An 18,432-nucleotide genomic window follows, 5' to 3' on the forward strand; every position below is an offset into this window, starting at 1 on the left:
CTCCACTGAAATACCGACACATCAGATTTCAGCTTCTCTTTTTCTAATTTCACAGTGAACTCAATCATGTTATGATCACTGCCTGCTAAGGGTTCCTTCACCTCAATCTCTCCAATCACCTCCGGTTCATTACACAATACCCAATCCAGTATAGCCGATCCCCTAGTAGGCTCAACAACAAGCTGTTCTAAAAAGCCATCTCGCAGACATTCTACAAAATCTCTCTCTTGAGATTCAGTGCTGACCTGATTTTCCCAATCTACTCGCATGTTAAAATCCCCCACAATTATCATAACACTGCCCTTCTGACAAGCCTTTTCTATTTCCAGTTGTAACTTGTAGTCCACATCCCTGCAGCTGTTTGGAGGCCTATAAATAACTGCCATCAGGGTCCTTTTATCCTTGCGATTTCTTAGCTCAACCCATAAAGATTCTGCACCTTCCGATCTTATATCACCTCTTTCTAATGATTTAATATCATTTCTTACCAATAAAGCCATGCCTCCCCCTCTGCCTACCTTCCTATCCTTCCGATACACCGTGTATCCTTGGACGTTCAGCTCCCAGAGACATGCATCCTTTAGCCAGGTCTCAGAGATGGCCACAATATCATACCTGCCAATCTGTAGCTGTACAACAAGATCATCCACCTTATTCCTTATGCTGCGTGCATTTAAGTACAACACCTTAAGACCAGTATTTGATACTTTTTTGATACAGTATTTGATAATGAGCATGAAATAACAATACAACAGGGTCCTTACATGAGTCTTTAAATGAGTGTAGCTATCCCCTTTTGTTCAATAGCCTTTAATCTGGTGATGCGAGTCCTGAGGCACCTGTACTTTCTACCTGATGTCAGCAGTGAGAAAAGAGCATGGATTGGATGGTGAGGATCTCTGGGGAAGTAGCGGCACTGTCGTGTTTTCTTTGCAATGATACTTATACGATAGTTCCAGGACAGGTCCTCTGAGATTGTGACATCCAGGAATTTAAAGTTACTGACTCTCTCCACCTCTAATCCTGGGGAAGCATCTGTAGATTTTCTCTTGTTAGAGGTATAGACCAGGTAGCTGTGGGTTTATAATAGACATCAGTTGATAAGCTGTCCCTGGAGATAGAAACAGTGAGATTGACAAAGGGGAGGGAAGTGTCGGAAAAGGACAAGGTACATTTGAAGGCAGAGTGGAAGTTGGAGGCAAAGTAGATGAAGTACACAAACTCAGCATGGGTGCAGGAAGCAGCATCAATGTAGTCGTCAGTGTAGCATAGGAAAAATGTGGGACGGACACCAATGTGGGCTTGGAACATGTACCGTTCATGTAGCCGACAAACAGGCAGGCATGGCTGGGACCCATGCGAGTGCCCATGACTACCCTTTTTGTTTGAAGGAAGTGGGAGAAGCCAAAGGAGAAATTATTTAGAATGAGGACAAGTTCTAGGCGGAGGAGAGTGGTGGTGGATGGGAACTGTTTAGGTCTGGTGTCCAGAAAAAACACGTAGTTTTGAGGTCTTCCTGGTGGGAGATGAAGGTGTATAGGGATTGGATGTCCATAGTAAAAATGAGATGATGGGGGCCTGGGAACTTGAATCATTGAAAAGCTCCAGAGCGTGTGAAGTGTCATGAATGTAGGTAGGAAGGGACTGACTGGGGGAGATAAAACAGAGTTGCGGTATGCCGATATATGAGTTCAGTGGTGTAGGAACAAGCTGAAACAATGGGTCTACCTGGACAAGTGGATTTCTAGATCTTGGGTAGGAGGTAGAAATAGGAGGTGTGGGAACTATGAGGTTGGTGGTGGTAGATGGGAGATCCCCAGAGTCGATAAGGTTGGTGATGGTGTGGGAGACAATGGCCTGGTGTTCCTGAGTGGGGTCATGTTCAAGGGGTAAGTAAGAAGAGGTGTCTGAGAGTTGGTGATGGGCCTCAGCAAGTTAGAGGTCAGTACACCAGATACTGATATTAGCTTTGTGGAAGCCAGAGAGTGATAGATTGTTGGCTCTCTAACTGGAGGCCTGTGAATAGTGGTGTGGCACATCAATCGGTGCTGGGTCTGTTATTGTTTGTCATCTATATCAATGATCTGGAGGAAAACGTTGGTAAACAGGATCAGCATATTTGTGGATGACACCAAGATTCAGGATGCAGTGGACAGTGAGGAAGATTATCAAAGCTTGCAGCAGAATCTGGACAAACTGGAAAAATGGCAGATGGAATTTAATGCAGACAAGTGTGAGGTGTTGCAATTTGGGAGAACCAACCAGGGTAGGACTTGCATGATGTGCGGTCAGGCACTGAGGAGTGCAGTAGAATAGAGTGATCTGGGAATACAGATTCATAATTCCTTGAAAGTAGCATCACAGGTAGATAGGATCGTGAAGAAAGCTTTTGGAGCATTAGCCTCCATAGATGAAAGTACTGAGTACAGGAGTTAGGATATTATGTTGAAGTTGTATAAGATATTGGTGAGCTCATTTTGCAGTTTTGGTCACTTGCCTACAGGAAAGATGTCAATAACATTAAAAGAATTGAGAGAAAATTTACAAGAACGTTGCTAGGAATGTTGAGGGCCTGTGTCACAAGAAAAGGTTGAATAACCCTGGTCAGACCCCACTTGGAGTACTGTGCTCAGTTCTGGTCACCTCACTACAGGAAGGATGTGTAAACTATAGAAAGGGTGCAGAGGAGATTTACAAGGATGTTGCCTGGTTTGAGAGGCATGCTTCATGAGAATAGGTTGAGTGAACTTGGCCTTTTCTCCTTGGAGTGGTGGAGATGAGAAGTGACCTGATACAGGTGTATAAGATGATGAGAGGCATTGATCATGTGGAAAGTCAGAGGCTTTTTCCCAGGGCTGAAATGGCTAGCATGAGAGGGCACAGTTTTAAGGTGCTTAGAAGTAGGTATAGAGGAGATGTCAGGAGTAAGTTTTGTACGCAGAGTGTGGTGAGTGTGTGGAATGGGCTGCCAGTGACGGTGGTGGAGGCGGATACGATAGGGTCTTTTAAGAGACTCCTGGATAGGTAAGTGGAACTTAGAAAAATAGAGGGTTATGGGTAACCCTAGGTCAGCGGTCCCCAACCACCAGGCCGCAAAGCGTGTGCTACCGGGCCACAAGGAAACGATATGATTTGGCGATACGAATCAGCTGCACCTTTCCTCATTCCCTGTCACGCCCACTGTTGAGCTTGAATGCACGCGAGGTCATTACCCGCGCGTCATCCATGTCAGCGCGGGAAGAAGATCAACCCCTCGAGCTTGCAAATGACGGCGGGCTGAAAAGTATGTTTGACATAACATCTCTGCCGGCATTCTGGATCAAAGTCAAGGCTAACTATCCTGAGATTGCCATGAAAGCACTGAAAACGTTGCTTCCATTTCCAACATATCTCTGCAATGAAAGCAATGAAAACTGAATTGCGGAATAGACTGGACATAAGGAAACCCTTTCGAGTATCGCTCTCTCCCATCACCCTTCGATGGCACCATCTTGTTACAGGGAAACAAGCCCAGGGCTCCCACTGATTCAGTGATATTGATGTGTTGCAATGATTTTACATGTTCATACAGGGAAAATATGTGCTGTGTGTTTAATATCCAAACGTTACTTAAAATTCTAAGATGCTATTGACTTATAAGTGACTTATATAACCATATAACAATTACAGCATGGAAACAGGCCATCTCTGCCCTTCTACTCCGTGCCGAACGCTTACTCTCACCTAGTCCCACCAACCTGTACTCAGCCCATAACCCTCCATTCTTTTCCTGTCCATATACCTATCCAATTTTTCTTTAAATGATAATATCGAACCTGCCTCCACCACTTCTACTGGAAGTGGAACACTTACTGGAACACTTACTTCAAGCTTCCCTGTCCTCCCCTGACAATTGACTTACCACTATATTCACGCGAGGAAAATATGTGCTGTGTGTTTAATATTAAATTCATTAGATAAACCCTTTTAGAAACAAAATTGAGTGTATTAGCCACTATCACCTATATTTCGATCATGATTAACACTCCCCCTCCCCCCGAACAGAATCGCCAAAAACATTTGTAGAAAAAAAAATCGGCATGTACACGCATGTGCACACAGGTGCCTGCGCAAGGCTTCATGGTCATGGTGGTCTTTCTCAGGGTAAACACAACGTATTTGACTGCTCCTCTTGTCTGTTGGCAACCCTACCCCCACCCCCCAGTTGGCCGGCCCTCAAGAATATTGTCAATAATAAACCGGTCCGCAGTGCGAAAAAGGTTGGGGACCCCTGCCCTAGAGTTCGGCACAGTATCGTGGGCCAGAGGGCCTGTATTGTGCTGTAAGTTTTCTATGTTTCTAAGTTAGGACTTTATTCCCTGGAGCAAAGAAGAATGAGGGAAGATTTGATAGAACAGAATATACAGAATTATGAGGGGTATAGATAGGGTAAATGCAAGCAGGCTTTTTCCACTAAGGTTGAATGAGACCACAATGAGAGGTCATGGGTTAAGGATAAAAGGTGAAATGTTTAAGGGGAACATTATGGTTAAGGATAAAAGGTGAAATGTTTAAGGGGAACATTATGGTAACTTCTTTGCTGAGAGGTGGTGAGAGTTTAGAATAGTCTGCCAGTGGTGGACCAAGTGGGCCCAAGGACCTGTTCCTATGCTGTACTGTTGTTTGTAGTAGTAGTAGTAGTAGTCACACTTTATTGATCCTGGGGGAAATTGGTTTTCGTTACAGTTGCACCATAAATAACAAGTAGTAATAAAACCATAAATAGTTAAATAGTAATATGTAAATTATGCCAGAAAATAAGACCAGGACCAGCCTATTGGCTCAGGGTGTCTGACCCTCCAAGGGAGGAGTTGTAAAGTTTGATGGCCACAGGCAGGAATGACTTCCTATGACGCTCTGTGTTGCATCTCGGAGGAATGAGTCTCTGGCTGAATGTACTCCTGTGCCCATCCAGTATATTATGTAGTGGATGGGAGACATTGTCCAAGATGGCATGCAATTTGGACAGCATCCTCTTTTCAGACACCACCGTGAGAGAGTCCAGTTCCATTCCCACAACATCACTGGCCTTACGAATGAGGCCAGTTTGTTTGATGGAAAATAGTTGGTCATAAGATACTTGATTTAAAAATATGCACATCTAATTTGGGTAGGTATATTGATGGGAGGATTATCAAGGGCTGTGATCCGGTGGCATGCTGATGGGACCAGGCAGATTAATAGTTCGGTCTGGACTAGATGGGCTAAAGGGCTTGCTTCTATGCTGCAGTGCTCTCAGACTCTATAAGAGCACATCCTGGGGAGTGAGGTCCTTAATGATTGATGTCACATTTTTTAAAGCATCACCTTTGAATGTGTCCTCAGTGCTGGGGAGACTAGTGTCGTAATGGAGCTGGTTGAGTTTGCAACCCTCTGCAGCTTCTTCTGATGTTCTGAAGTGGCCCCATCATTCTGGGCGGCGATGCAACCAGTTAGAATGCTCTTCACGGGCACATCTGTAGAAATTTGTTGGGAGTCTTTGGTGCTATACCAAATCTCCTCAAATTCCTAATAAAATATAGTCATTGACATGCCTTCATAATTGCATCAATATGTTGGGACCATGATAGATTTTTGAATGTACCAAAAGAAAATTGGCACATTTATGTAGTTCAAAGAACTGTTTGTAGTAATGTCTCCCATATCCATGATTAGAATAACTTGTACTAACAATGTAGAAGTTTGATTTTTTTTTGGTGATCCTGCTCATTGTGGAGAGATGAAATCTCAATAACTTGGCCTTTGTACATGGGTAATCTTGAATTCAGTTCTCATAAGGTACTGACTGAGGCTCAGTTTTGCTTTTGATTGGTAACATACTGTGCACTCCTGAACAAACAGCATCTTGCCTTTTACAGTGATGTCAGATCAATAATGTAAGTGTTCAGGTGCTAGATCTTTACTGGTGTATACTAAAACAAATATTTCTTAGAATAAACTTGTCCATCACTTGAAGCTAGGGAATACGGCGAGCACTGTTATATACTGAATAGACTCGATTCATCAGGTTTATATTAATTGGTTTTGCAGGTGAAATGTTTTACTTTGAGGTTCCATATCCAAAGTGGTTTTTTTTGTTACTGGCCTGCTGTTTTGTTTGACATATTTACAATTACTTAACCTATTTAGGGCAAGTCATTGTCTGGTAAGTGTGCACAAATTAAGTATTTGCCAAGAAGTGTGAGTTTTAACCATTGACTTATTGCCAAACAGCTAAATGGCTTAAATATTTACTGGCTGAACAATGTAAATTTAAGGTAAAGTAATTTAGTTTTCTTCCATCTTGTTATTATTCGGAGGCAGTTTATAGATTTTTTTTGACAATGCTGTGTGTGTTGCATTTAAATTATTGTTTGGATATATTGAAACTCCCTGGATGTTTGCATCAAAATATACTAGTGTTATTTTTCTCTTTCATTCAACTGGCTGTTTACATTTTGTTGATGTAAAATGGCATTATAATGAAGTGTTCCCGGCTTTGTGCTGGATCTTATTCCCAATGACGTTGTGCTGCATATAAAAATTCAGCAACATACAATCTATTAAACCTGATGGCAGAAACATCGATTACTTTAACTTCCAGTGTGATGAGGCCATACTCAGGTTGGAGGGGCAACATCTCATATTCCGTTTAGGTAGACTGCAACCTGATGGTATGAACATTGATTTCTCTAACTTCTGGTAAAACCTCTCCACTCCTTCCTCTCTTTTTTCCATTCCACATTCTGTTACCCTCTCACCTCTTCTCTTCTCAATTGCCCATCAGCCTCCTTTGTTTCCTCTTCTCTTTCTTCCAATGTCCATGGTCCTCTCCTATTAGATTCCTCCTCTTTCGGCTCCTTACCTCTTCCATCTATCCCCTCTTAGCTCTTACTTTATTCCCCCTCCCCTTCTCACCTGCCTTCCCTCTTACCTGGTCTCTCCTATCGCTTGCCAGGTGTACCCCTTCCGTTCCCTCACCTTATTCTGCTTTCTTTCCAGTACTGATGAAGAGAGTAGGACTGAGATGTTTATTCCTCTCTATAAATGACTGATTTGCTGAGTTTCTCTAGCATTTTGTGTGTGTTGCTCAAGATTTTTGCATCTGCAGAAACTTGTGTATGTTAAATCTCTGAATCATGAAAAATATGAGATAACTGTGTTCAGTACTTCCATGCATGATGGAGATGTATTGACAATTCACAAATCCAGATATGATAAACTGGTACAACATAAGTCAATGAGTCAAACAGCATCTGTGGCAGCACAGAAATTGTCAATGTTTTGGGCCAAAACCCTGCATCAGGATTGAGACTGGAGAGAAGAGATGGCCAGCAGAGAGGAGAAGGAGAATGGCAAGAAAGGATTTAAGGTGATATGTGGACTGAGAAGGGGTGTGAGATGACCCACAGGTGGTAGGGGATGTGAGTGAGGGTGGAGTTGGGAGACAGAGGCAGGTAAATGATGAAGGCAGACGAAGCGCAAGAATAAATAAAAACAGGTGGAGCACAGGGTGGGGAGGTATTAAGGATGGGAGACAGCTGAAGGAGATGAGTAGGAACAATGCTGGTTTCTGATAAGTAAAAGAGGTTAGAATGGGAGCTGGATGAAATGAGAAAGGATGATATAATCATTTCTTTTCAACTAATGGTTCCCAATCTAGCTTCCTTTAATTATCAGAATTCAACATGGTTGTTCCTGTTTATCTCTCTCCAGCAGCTGTCTTTTGTCTTCATAATTCCCACCTTGTTCCATCTGTTGTGTTTTTTTTGGTTTTTCTTTTCTCTCTTTGTGTATTTCCATCTATCATTCATCTGTTACAGTCTTCCAACTCCACCCGGTGTTCACCTGTACAACCTGCCTGTCAACTTACTAAGCTCCTTGGTCCACCAGTCAACCTGGAGCCCTTTCTTGCCGCTCTCCTCCTCTCTGTGATGGCCATCTCACCTCTCCACTCTCAGTCCTGATCCAGGGCTTTGATTCAAAATGTCAACAGTCTCTTTCTTCCCACTGATGTTGCTTGACCCACTGACTTCTTCTAGCAGATTGTGTTGCTCCAGATTCCACCTTCTGCAGTCTGCTATGTCTCTATTCTGGTAAATTGATATAACTGAAATGAGAAAAACAGGAATCAATTTAAGATTAGATTACTTCACATAAGGTTGTTATTATATGAAGAAGACAACCTGGAGGAAGGCAGGCATGTTGTAAAAGAAGAGTTTTGTTCAATTTGATTAGCTTTGGAGATTAAAAAAATGTCATTACCTATCTCTCATCAGACTTTCATGTTATGTGCCCCTTCCCAATGCACATTCACTTCCAGCCATGGTTAAGTAGCTGATTTTCCCCATGACATTTTCTTATTTACGTTTCACGCAATGTGAATTAGGAGGGAAGGGTTAGATTGGTCCTGCAGTAGATTAAAAGATTGGCACACCATCATGGACCAAAGTGCCTGTACTGTGGTGTAGTGTTCTATGGTCTACCTTGTTGATACCTGAAATGATCTTATGAAAGTGATTGTTCAATATATATTTTATTTAAGAAATTTACCTTCTGTAGTTAATCGTTTTAGTTCAGGTGGTGACTCCTTGCTCGGTGATTGGTAGCTCATTTCACTCAGCAGTGAATCAGTAATCTGTACAACAAATCAAACTGATGCACTTAATTCAGGAAGTTGAGCTAAAAAAGAAAAAAAACACATCTCTAACTCTTTTCTATAATTTGCCAACTGTTGTTCAGCCGTGGAGATAATTTCGATAATCAGTGCTTTCAAATATAATGTATTCCATGCTGCTGCTGGTGAATTCTTTCCTGACTATATTCAAACAGTATTCCAGAAATTTGGCCGTTACAATTTCGATTGTCTTGATTACTCTGCAGAAAGTATGATTAGTGTCTTCTTGCAAACTGAGCATTTTGAGGAGCACTACATTGTTGGCTTTTTTAAAATGAAATCTTCATCTCTCTGGTCGATATAACAGATCCCATAATATTAACTTGAAGAAAGGGAGTTTAACCCCAGTCTGGTTGCCAATATCTTTCCATCAATTAATGCAATCAAGAAGCAAATGATCCAGCCACTGTTTTATGCGGCTGGTCTTGCTGTTTACACATTTGCTGTTGTATTTCATATGTTACAGCAGTGATGGTATTTCAAAAATATTTATTGGTTGTTTCAAGCTTTAAGATCTTTAAAGAAACTAAGCGAATGTTTCTCTTTTGGTATTCCATGTATTCTTTTTGCTATTTCTTCATTTTGCACTCCTTAATATATTGTTATATTTCATACATCTGAACTCAGTTTTCAAGCTACTTACGCTTTGATAACCAAACCATTTGTTTGCTTTGTTTCTACTTTCTCCCATCTTGCCTTGGTGTCATGGATAAAATTTTGACAGTTGTGAATCTTGGAACTTGAAAGCAGAGGCCCCAATTCTTGATATGTTGTTGTCGTAACCTTGCTTTTAAGCATTCTGCTTACATTATGCTAATTTTGCCTTGATTGCAGTTGCTTAATTATTCCCCAGTTTGTTAACTCAGAGACCAACTCTCTCTTACTTTGTCAAAAAAATTCTGAAATTTAGGTAAGCAAAGCCTGCAGAATTCCTTGTTTTTACTCTGATCCTTCTTGATTCTTATTCCCACTCCGAAAGCCATGTAACTTTCAGTAGCTTATCTTACTTTTTAAGTATTTCAAATTACGGCATCACAAATAAAGTTTTTGTACTTTTCTCATCTCCACACAATTGTTTACATGGATCATATTTCCTTTCCTTTGACCCATTAGGCCGTCAAAATTATTTCTTAAGAGGTCGTTGACTGACTGACTGATTATACCAATGTTCAAACTACATATAATATCAAAGTATGCATATGGTATATGACCTTGAAATTAATCTTCCTACAGGCAGCCACAAAGCAAAGAAACATCATAGAACACATTTAAAAGAATACTCCGCACAAGACTGTCAACCATGCGAAAAAAAAATGAATTGTGCGAACAGCAAAAAGTGATCAAATAAAACACAGAACATTAAATATCAGACTGCAGAATCCTCAAAAGTGAGTCCACAGTCAGGAGCCCCTGAGGCGAATGAAGCTGGTCCAGGATCCGATGGCTGTGGCAGTTAGTCAGTTCAGCACTGTGTCGATGGCTGCAGGACGCACCTACAGATCCAGTTCCATGCCAGAGTGTCTCAATAAAATTGCACAAATAGTAAAGCATATTCAGCGCTGAGGACAATAAACATCAAACCGCAGCACAAAGTGAGCCAGTACCCATTAATTGTGTATATGCTGATTAATTTGGAACCATTTTGTGCTATTTGTTTCCAGTATTTTTACTACCTTTTGCTGACTTCAATCTTCTTGGCACTCCGTGATACTGAAACCTTTTTTTTAATTTCCTAGAAAATTGAATTTCCTGGAAAAAATGAATTTCCAGAAGCAAATCAGTTTCCACTGTTAACACCAATACAAAATATTTATTAATATCTCTGTTTATTTTTTACCTCTATCTTCTTGATTGATTTCCTTCATATTCCCAGTGCGCTTCTTACCCTGTGCTAGAATTTGATTTTATTCCTCGTAAGTGAAATTTATTTATACATCTCTTAATAATTTGTACATAATTGTATTGGCTGTAAATATAAATTTATAAATGTATTAACTTTATGAGAATTAAATTCCCCAAAGTTAATACATAAAGCATTAACTTTATGTACAGGTGTAAAAATTATTTTTCAATTCATATTGAACTATTTTCTTCAACCTGTCTTACTTATTGCAATACAAGTAAATATTAGTTACTTTGTTACATTCCTTTATTGGTCTGTCTGCCTAGGTACCATATCCGATGCCGTCTTTGGTGACCATGGTTTTCCATATAGATCTATCCTTCGTTTTTTGGATGACTTCCATTTCCTCGATGTGTAGCCACCTGGCTATGCTTTTGATGTACATAAGCCGAGATCTTCCTCTAGGTTTGCTCCCCTCAATCTTTCCAGAGGATATGAGTTTTTCTAGTTCATCTTTCTGCATGATGTGTCCTAGGAATCTGAGTTGTCTTTCTCTTATTGTTGGTTTGAGTGATCGAACTGCTTGGCCTCTTCTGAGAACTTCTTCATTTGATGTGTGTGTGGTCCATGATATTTTTAACATTCTCCTGTAGAACCATAAGTCAGCTGCTTCTAGTCTCTTTTCCATTGCTGGAGAAATGGTCCAGCATTCACTTCCATAAGTCAGGATAGAATAAATGTAGCACTGCAGTATTCTGTTTTTAGTGTACGCGCTCATCCTTCTGTCTATTAATATAGTCTTCATTTTTTGGAAAGCTTCTTTCGCCATTGCTATTCTGTATTTGATATCTGTGTCGCACCTGCCATTACTTGTTATTAGGCTGCCAAGATATTTGAATTTGTTGACTTGTTTGATGTTTGTATTTCCGATCTTGATCACACATTGCGGGATGTTTGTCTTTCTGGAGATGACCATGCTTTCTGTCTTCTTGGTGTTGATTGAGAGGCCTCTGTGATTACTTTCTGCTGCCACTATAGTGAGTAGTTCTTGACGTTTTGTTTCTGAGTCAGCTATTAGTACAATGTCATCAGCATATCTGATGTTATTTATATTATGGCCTCCAACTGTAAATCCTTTGATATCTCTGATACTTCTCAGGATATTTTCACTATACAGGTTGAATAAATCTGGCGAAAAGACACAACCTTGTCTGACTCCTCTTGTGATATTCACATACTCACTCACTTCTTCTATTCTGATGGATGCTGTCTGGTCCCAGTATAAGTTTCTTAAGAAACGTATATCTGTCCCATCTATATCAAGATCTTGAAGCATTTCCAGAAGATCTTGCTGCTTGACAGTGTCAAAAGCTTCTGTATAGTCAATGAAACATAGGTAGATGTCTTTTTGTACCTGGATGGCTCGTTCACAGATCATCTGTAGCATGAAAATTGCATTTCTGGTTCCAGTGTTTTCCACAAAGCCGCATTGTTCTTTACTGATTTCTGGTTTTATACAGCATCTTGCTCTCATCGTGATTACTCTGAGAATAATTTTTGCCACGTCGCTCATCAGGCTTATTGTACGATATAACTCACATACTGTTGCTCCCCCTTTCTTTGGAAGTGTGATGAACACTGATTTACTTAAATCATCAGGTATCTCCCCATGATCATAGATTTCATATGCTTTCAGTTATTTTCTCTATTCCAATATCTTCTACGGCCAGTATCATTTCAACATCGATGTTGTCTGGACCAGTTGCTCTGTTATGTTCTGTCTTATTTATGGCTGCTCAAATTTCTGATTTTAGAATGCTTCAAGGTTCTTCTTTATGTTCAGTTTTTCTCCTCTTTTGTCTTCAAAAAGTTCTTTTATATATTCTGTCCATCTGTTTAGGATTTCTTATTTGTTCATAATTAAGCTGCCATCTTTTGCCTTGATGCATCCACTTGCTGAGCAAGGTAATTTCCCCGTTAGTTCTTTAATCTTATTGTGCATCAACTTTGTTCCAGGATTATGGGTTTGTAGCATTTCTATCTCTGAGCATTTCTGATTTAGCCATCTGTCTTTAGCTTCTCTTCATTTTCTTTTTATTGTCTTATCAAGTTGTTTGTATTCTTCGCTTTCTATCAGTTTGATAGTCTGTTTTTGTTGCATCAATTGTATTACATCTTCAGTTATCCATTTCTTCTTACTTTTCCGTTCTTTTCATGGGATGGTTTCTTTTGCAGCTACAACCATGGATTCCTTCAGTATGTCCCAGGAAGATTTGCCTCCTTCATCCTGCAGCAATTGAAAATGGTTTTTCACCTTGGTTGTGTATTCTATTTTCAGATGAGGGTTGTTTTGTAGTTGTTGATAATCCAGTGGTTCTGATCTTTTTGGTTTCTTTAATTTTCTTATCTTTATTTTCATTTTGCTAATGACTGGTATGTGGTCACTTCCACAGTCTGCTCCAGGGTAGCTTTTAGATTGTGTTACCGAGTTTTTGAATCTGTTATTGATTGTTATGTAGTCGATTTGATTTTTGTTGTTCCCATCTGGGCTCCTCCATGTCCATTTCCTTCTTGGATGTTGTTCAAACCAAGTGTTGGTGATTATCTGATTGTTTATTTTACACCATGATATAGGCTTTTCTCCTCTTTCATTTCTTTCTCCCAATCCATGGTTTCCAACAATATGGTCTCTCTTCCCTCACCAACTTTTGCATTGAAGTCGCCCATGACTATGATGGCTTCTTGTGATTTGCATTCTTCTAGTGCTTTGTCTACGGAGTGGTAGAAGGCATCACTTTCTTCCTCTGAGCTTGCTATTGTGGGTGCATATACTTGGATGATAGAGATGTTGTTTTGTTGTCTTTTTAGTTTGATTAGCATCATTCTGTCTGAGATATGCCAGTATCCTAGCAGGCTGTTGGATGTTTCTTTGTCCAGGATGATTGCAACACCCTTTTCATGTTTATCTCCACTAGAGTATATCATTTTGTAGTCGTCTGATTGGAATACTCCAGTGCCTTTCCATCTTATTTCACTTAGGCCTAGGATACTGACTTCTGGCCTCTTCATTTCTAATTTTATGTTTTCTAGCTTACCAGCTCGGTGCAGGGTTCGAACATTCCAAGTGGCAATTCACAGTCTCTTGTTCTTGCAGACAGTAGTGGTACGGCGATCCGGGCTCACCTGTCTGTTTACATGATACCCTGTACTGAACGAGGTGTCCGCACTGTTTAGAAGTGGGCTACCATTTACGCTGTTGTCTTTTACATTTGTGTATGTATTAACCCTGGTTGTACTAGGGATAAGATACAAGAAGTACCTTCCCCTTGCTTGCTTCCGATGCAGTGTCTTTACAAGGCAGGTGACCCTGAACATTGTCCTATTAAAAGGATCTTCTGCTCAGCGTCTGAGAAGCAGGAACCATTGATTGTGTTACTCACAACGTGCCTTGTGCTTCATCCACCACCTGCATTCCGTGGCTTCACTGTAACAGAAGTAGGGAGGCTAACAGGTGCAACACCTTGCCTAAAGGTCACCTGGAGGTAGCTGTGGTTAATGGTTACCTCATTACCCAAAGCAAATGCTCCACAGCCAGATGTGGTTTATCCTCCTACCCAGGAGTACCTTTATTGGTGCTATCACTTTTTTCTGAAATTTTTCACAGTGTGGGGGATTAAAGGAAAAGTTCTCATGATATGTACCCCATGGAATAATAAGGGAACTTTGAAAGCTTTAGCGTCATGAAAATCTGAGTTGTTAACTATTGTTGATTGGTAGGTTTAGAACTTTGAATGTTAACTTTTGATAATCTCAAATAAAAGAATATTAGAAAAGCTCAGCAGATTAGGCAGCATCTGGTGAAAGAGGAGCAATTGTAATGTTTCTGATCAATGCCCAGTCATCAGAACCACATAGCTGGAGATGAATGAAATTTACAGTAGGGGGAACAGAAGGTCTGTAGCAAATAAAAAACAAAGGGTATTAGTAGAAGGGTGGGGGGGGGGGGTCAATGAGGAATGGTGAATAACAAAACAAAGTGTAGAGCAGGTGTAAGTGGAAGCAGATGAGCTACCAGAAGATAATTAAAAAAAAACTGGATGTCAGGAATTTTGGGATTGTAAAAGACTAGGATTTGTTGTTTATCTGAAATTGCCAATCATTGTTAAATTCTGGAGCCTGCCATGTGATATTGTTGGAAGATGAGATAATCTTCTTCATATTTGGTTAAATTTTGTTGGAACAACATGAGAATCCAGAAATAGAGACCAAAGTGAGTATTAGTAGGGGGATGTAAGAAACACACAACTTAAAGCTCATATTCTCTTCCTCAAAGATTGAAGTTTTCTAAAAATCAGTCATTCCATCTGAATATGTTTCATTTTCCTATCAAAAATAGAGGTCTATTAATAATTTGCCTGTTATTATTTTCAGGCAAGTGAAGTATTGATGCATAAGCAACACACACAAAATACTGCAGGAATACAGCAGGCCAGGCAGTATCTATAGAAAAAAATAAACCTTGATGCATATACCTTATTTTTTAGTGGCAGAAGCTTAAGCTCAATTGTTCCATTAAAAGATTGTTAAACTTCCAGCAGTTCTGATGTCTTGGTCCAAAGTGTCACTTGTTTATTCCTCTCCATAGATGCTGCCTGACCTGCTGAGTTCCTCCAACATTTTGTGTATGTTGCTCAATCTTTAGTTCAAGTCGCTGTAGATATCTGAGTATATTTCTTGTGAATTGATTACCAATGTACCTTGAAATCTTCAAAATTTAGAATTTTCTTTTGCCATACAGTGGACAAGGAATGCCTGAGGCCACCCTCGTGTTGTAACAGCATTTAGGTACAAAAATAAATGTGACCTTGACTGTATTTTCCAGAAATTGAAAACAAAGCAAAGGGAGGACTCGTTGCTCATTTCATTAGTGAAACTGAAGGTGAAATGAACCAGAAAGGATGCTGAATTAATATGGTCAGTTGCAGCAACAGCAGCATTGTTAATTATGACATCTCCTGGTACTAATTTAGCTTGCTCGCCCTGATACCTTACTAATTGTATTACATATTATTGTGTTTCTTTTTTCTTCCTGACACCAGACTGCAATAAACAATTCTCAAATTAAAAAGAAATGAATATTTATTTAGCAGCGAGGTAATATTTATTTAACAAGAGCCATTGGCCACTAAAAGCTTTTGAGGGGCTTGATCTAACATTTTGATGATCTCTTTGGGCATGTTTTGACATCGAGATTTGCAAATGCAAGTTACTGTTGGTGGAATATGGTGATTTTTTTTTTGTAAGTGTCACGGTGATTTCTGTTTGCCTTTGCAGCCATGCCTCTTGCTCTTATCCATGTATAACTGTTCTTTTCAGGCATTCCCATAGGATGGAGGCTGGAAGTTTTGAGAACAAGAAGATACTAATGTATGAATATTTTTTTGGATGTGGTGGTTGTTGTACATCAGCTTTGATGGACTTTTGAGTTATTGATGCATTTATCCAATGGCAAGAAGGTTCAATGCGATTGGAGACCATAAACTCTGTGTATAGGTGAATATAGATTTGTAATCTTGCAGGCTTGAACTTCTCCACCCTCCTCTTCTCCCTTCAATCCTCTCCTTCTTTCCAATTCCCTCAACTCTGATTTCTTCCTGTCCTCAGGCCCCTAATCACTCTCTACGTCTGGTTTCATTCCACATTTCTCCTTTGCCATTATGCTCACGGTCCACCACCCACCCACTCATGCCCTAAACAGCTTGCCCTTCCTTCACTCGCCTCCTTTATTCTTAGTTCCTTTGTTCTACTTACCCCTATGGTTTTCACCTGACTCTCCAATTACCAGCTGCTTGCTTCCTCCATTTTGAGGCTGTCCAGGAATTGCAGCCTCTTTCCCCCTCTACAGGGCTGACTGCCCAAGGCCAATCTTCTGACCTAGAACCGCTGGATGACTTGCAGATGAATCCCAGAGAATCTGCACATGGATTAATAGAATCTGGCATGTGATGGCACATGTATCCTCACTCCATCATCCCTCTGTTATAGCAGGAATATGGTTTCCCTTGTCCTTACCTACAATCCCACGAGCCACAGATCCAGCACACTGGCACCACAGCAGCGTAGCAGTTAGCTCAGTGTGTTGGAGTTAATATGTTTTTTCTGTGACCATGTGTGTTTCCTCTGGGTGCTCTGGTTTCCTCCCATAGTCTAAAAACATACCAGTTAGTAGGGTAATTGGTCCTTGTAAATTGTCCTGTGGTTAGGTTATAGATAAATAGATGGGTTGCTGGGCGGCGCACATGTTGGACCGGAACAGCCTGTTCTGTGCTATATCTGTAAATAACTCATTCTTTGTAACTTCCACCATTTACAACAGGATCCTACCACTAAGAACATCTCTCCTTCTTCTTCCACTCTCTACTTCCCGTAGGGATTGCTCTCTACGTAATTACCTTGTTCATTTGTCTCTCTCCAACGATCTCCCTCCTGGCACTTATCCCTGCAAGTAGGACAAGTGCTACACCAGTCCCTATACCTTCTCCCTCACCACCATTCATGAACCCAAATAATCATTGTAGGTGAGGTGATACATCACCTACGAGGGTATTGGGGTCATCTATTTTATGCAATGCTCTCAGTGTGGCCTGCTTTACATCAGTGAACCCTGATGTAGATTGGGTGAGGCAACATTTTACCTGTGAGTCTGCTGGTGTCATATACTGTGATCAGTGCTCCTGGTGTGGCCTCCTGTATATCGGTGAGACCCGACGTAGATTGGGAGACCGTTTTGCTGTGCACCTATGCTGTTGACCAGAGAAAGCAAGATCTCCCAGTGGCCATCCATTTTAATTGCACTTCCCATTTCCATTCCGATTCCGATATGTCAATCTATGACCTCCTCTACTGTCACGATGAGGCCACGCTCAGGTTGGAGGAACAATGCCCTATATTCCATCTGGTAGGCTCCAGCTTGATGTCAGGAACATTGATACTTAGAACTTTCGGTAATGTTCCCCACCATTCCCTATCCCCTTTTCCCTCTCTCACCTTATCTCCTTGCCTGCTCATTGCCTTCCTTTGGTGTCCTTCCCCCTTTTCTTTCTTCCATCTCTTTCACCATCTCTTTCACCAATCAATACAGTTGTTTGTTGATTTTCAAAACAACTTGTGGTGTCTCTGGGTTTCTGCTTGTTAAAAATGAAGAGAGGCTAACTGTTAAAAATAGTTAATTTGAGAATTGCTACTCTGATGAATAACCATATAAACATATACAGGTTATAGGTTATAGGAATGTAGTTAACAAGAACAGTAGTTGTGTAATGCATACAAGTTATTCATCAATCCCTATACAATTGAGGCACTGATTGTCTTTATGATAGTTCCACTGTGTACATACATCTATTGATGCTTCTGGACACATCTTCAGTGATGTTCTTGGAATCATCGGGTGTTTTGGGTCTTTCAACATCATACAACCTCCTCTAGGTGACCCAGGCGGGGCTGATCAGACCCCAGCTTGTGTCCAGATGGCTAGCTACTTATGACTTCATGGCTCCCCTCTTTTGAGCCACAGCCATCTTGAAGCCCTCTCTGTTGCATCGGTGGTACTGCGGATGGCTCTCCTCTTCCTCTCTCCCTCGATGCCCAAAATGCTGAAGGCTCTAACTAAGGAACGGGCTGCAAATCCCCTACAACCAACCTCCACTGGGAGACACCTCGCTCTCCATCCAGCCTGCTGACCAGTCCTGTGTACTTGGAGAGCTTCCTTCAAAGGCCTCCTAAAAGCTATCTTCCCATGGGACTGTCAGCTCCAGCAGCACCACTTGCTTAGTAGACTCAGACACTAGGACAATGTCTAGTCGCAGGGTGGTGGCTGCGATATGGTTGGGGAACT

At 40.8% G+C, this 18,432-nt stretch overlaps 1 protein-coding gene across 5 annotated transcripts in view; it reads left to right on the top strand.

Annotated features, from left to right (window-relative positions):
• The window catches only part of wwox (WW domain containing oxidoreductase), a 1,166,408-nt gene that overhangs the window by 52,841 nt on the left and 1,095,135 nt on the right, over window positions 1–18,432 (top strand). The window lies entirely within an intron of this gene.

The sequence above is a fragment of the Mobula birostris genome, chromosome 15, assembly GCF_030028105.1.
Source record: "Mobula birostris isolate sMobBir1 chromosome 15, sMobBir1.hap1, whole genome shotgun sequence".
Classification (NCBI taxonomy): domain Eukaryota; kingdom Metazoa; phylum Chordata; class Chondrichthyes; order Myliobatiformes; family Myliobatidae; genus Mobula; species Mobula birostris.